Source organism: Aedes albopictus, unplaced genomic scaffold (genome assembly GCF_035046485.1).
Source record: "Aedes albopictus strain Foshan unplaced genomic scaffold, AalbF5 HiC_scaffold_627, whole genome shotgun sequence".
Classification (NCBI taxonomy): Eukaryota; Metazoa; Arthropoda; class Insecta; order Diptera; family Culicidae; genus Aedes; species Aedes albopictus.
The window spans coordinates 13,689-17,110 of NW_026917451.1; positions in this window are offsets into that span (position 1 = coordinate 13,689).

Here is a 3,422-nt window from a genome sequence, read left to right on the forward strand (position 1 = left end):
GGGCCCAGGACCCAAATCGGAATAAAGTTGAATTCAGGAAGTTCTCGTTCCGACCAGTTTGGGGATGGATCAGGACACGGAAGTTCGGCTGTCACAGGAAGTGTTCGAGCCAGTGGAGGATCCGTGGCGCTGCCTGCCATAGAAAAGCTGCGCGGAAGAGACAACTATTCGACTTGGGCCTTTGCTATGCGGATGATTCTAATCCGGGAAGGAAGCCGGAATGCCGTAAGAAACGACGAAGGATTGAGCGAGGACATCAAGCAACGAGCCCTGGCTACAATTTGTTTGAGCTATGAAAGCTATAACTACAGCTTAGTACAGGACGCAGTCAACGCGAAGGAAGCTTGGAAGAAGCTGGAAGCGGCCTTTCAAGATAGCGGATTAACCAGGAAGATAACTGCGGAAATTCACGTCGGTGCATCTGGTAAACTGCGCAAGAATAGAAGCTTACGTCGGGAACTCATGAGCACGAGCCATAAGCTGGCGTCAATCGGATTCAAGGTGGATGATTTTTGGCTACCTGCAATCCTCTTGATGGGACTTCCCGATCAATATGAGCCGATGATTATGGGGCTTGAAGCATCAGGAGCGGCATTGACGACGGACGCTGTAAAAGCTAAAATATTGCAAGACGTGAAGCTGGAACGTGGTCCGGTAAGCAGCAATACCGAAGGAGCTTTGTACAGCAAAGGGGATGTGAAGAAATCCAGCTCATCGAAGTCGAAGGACAGGACGGACTCAAGAACTTGTTTTAATTGTCAGAAGCCAGGTCACTTTGCTGCGAAATGTCCAGAGAAGAAACCTACGATGAAGCCGAGCAAGTTCATTGAACTGTGGCGCAGACGCCTTGGACATCTCAACGAAGCAAGCTGAAAGCTTTAGCCAGCTGTGTATCCTGTCTGGAAGATAAGCAAGTGCGACAATCGTTTCCAAGCAGCGAATCGAGGACCGACGAGCTACTGCAGTTGGTGCATTCAGACTTATGTGGCCCAATCGAAGTTCCGTCGAAAGGAGGCAGCCGCTATTTTATGACGTTTGTGGATGATGCCAGCCGGAAGGTGTATGTTTCCTTTCTCCAGAGTAAAAGTCAGGCATTTGAAGCATTTTTAAAGCCAATGAGAAGCAAACTGGTAAGCAGATCAAAATAGTACGATCGGATAATGGCACGGAATATGTGAATGGAGAATTCCGCCAACTGTTTCAAGCCGAGGGTATCCGTCACCAAACAACATGTCCATACACGCCGCAGCAGAACGGCGTTGCTGAGAGAATGAATCGTACTCTGGTAGAGAAGGCTACATGTTTGTTAAACGACGCTAAACTTGGCAAAGAGTTTTGAGCAGAAGCAATATCGATTGCAGCGTATTTGGTGAATCGAAGTCCGTCACGAGCGTTGGAAAACAAGACACCTGAAGAAGCCTGGTCTGGTACAAAACCCAACCTGAAGCACCTGAAGATTTTCGGATCAAGTGTGATTGTTCACGTTCCCAAAGTCAAACGGCAGAAATTGGATCCCAAATTCAGGAGAGCAATTTTTGTGGGATATTGTGAAGACACTAAAGGCTACAGAGTGTATGACCCAGCCAGCGACAGTTTCGAAATTAGCGACAGTTTCGAGATGTAGCAATGTTGGCTGAAGGCGTTGAAGTTTCGGAAGCGAACCGTACCGAATCCGTCATGCCCGTAGAATTCATCGAATTGTATTTCGAAGACGTTGTTGTTCCTGCGACAGAAACTGTGGAACAAATCTGCGAACGGGCCGACGATAGCTTGGAAAGGGAAGATTTTGAAGACGCTTGCGATGAAGTTGCGCTCCCACCGCAAACAAGTAGACCAGCTGATGAAATGCAGCAAGGGTTAGGGCGCAGCGGTTGAGAGCGCCGATGTCCAGGCAAGTATAACGATTTTATTCCTTATTTACTGGCGGAACCGTTTCCTCTAAGATGCCAACGAACGATGCGAATCCAACTGATGATCCAACGAGTTACGAGGAAGTCCTGCGTCGGCCGGATCGAAAGCGCTGGATCGAGGCTATGAAGGACGAGATAAAATCCTTGTACGAGAACCAAACGTGGGTCTTGGACAATCTCCCAGAAGGACGGAAGGCGATCAAAAACAAATGGGTGTTTAAGACGAAGCGTGGTCTCGATGGAAGCATTCAACGATATAAAGCGCGACTTGTGATGAAGGGATGTTTTCAACGCCCAGGGATGGACTACGACGAGGTATACTCTCCAGTAGTATTAAGGTATGCGACGGTGCGTTTCTTGATGGCAATGGCAGTGAAACATAACCTGGACGTTGATCAAATGGATGCGATGACAGCATTTCTCCAGGGTGAGCTGAATGACGAGGACATTTTTATGATGCAGCCGGAAGGATTCCTGCAGTGACCGGCAAAGTCTGCAAACTCAAGAAAGCGCTGTATGGTCTTAAACAAGCTAGTCGTGTGTGTAACATGCAACTCGATGTCGTCCTGAAAGAATTTGATCTTAACCGTTCAAGCGTTGATCCGTGTTTATACTGTATGATTCGTGGTGACCAAATAATGTTTGTTACCATATACGTGGATGATTTCCTGATATTTACTAATGATCGGAATTGAAGAAGCAGTTGAAGATATATCTATGCACAAGATTCAAAATGAAAGACTTGTGAGAAGCAGTGCAGTGTTGTCTAGGAATACGGATTTCGAGGAATCGTTGAATACGTTTTCAACGTATTCAACGATTCCTCGTATGATACGAGATTGCTGTTAACGTTGTAAGCCAATATTCTTCGAACCCCGGAAGGCAACACTGGGAAGCCGTGAAAAGAATAATACGATATCTGAAGGGAACACCGGAGAAGAAACTGGAGTATTCGAAGCAAGGATTCCCTGATATAATTGGATATAGCGATGCAGGCGAAGCGATCTTTTGGTGTGTCAAGAAACAACCAACGGTGGCTTTATGGGGTCTCCAGTTAGCCTAGTGGTTAAGGCTATGGATCGCCAATCCGGAGACGGCGGGTTCGAATCCCGTTCCGGTCGGGAAAATTTTCTCGACTCCCTGGGCATAGTGTATCATTGTACTTGCCTCACAATATACAAATTCATGCAATGGCAGGTAAAGAAAACCCTTCAATTAATAACTGTGGAAGTACTCAAAGAACACTAAGTGGGGACGTCGAGCCATAAAGAAGAAGAAGAAGACCTTGTCCTCTTGTGAAGCGGAATATATGGCACTATCTCGCGCTATCCAGGAAGGCATGTGGTGGAACAAATTGCGTACTCAAATTTTCAAAAAGGACCTATTACCATTTTCTGGGATAACTAGTCCGCAGTCTCCATCGCCACTATAACTCAGTCAAATTTGAACCAATTGACACAACTTTTTGAATGTGGTAAGATAGGTATAGTATCTACCCGTGTACAACATTTC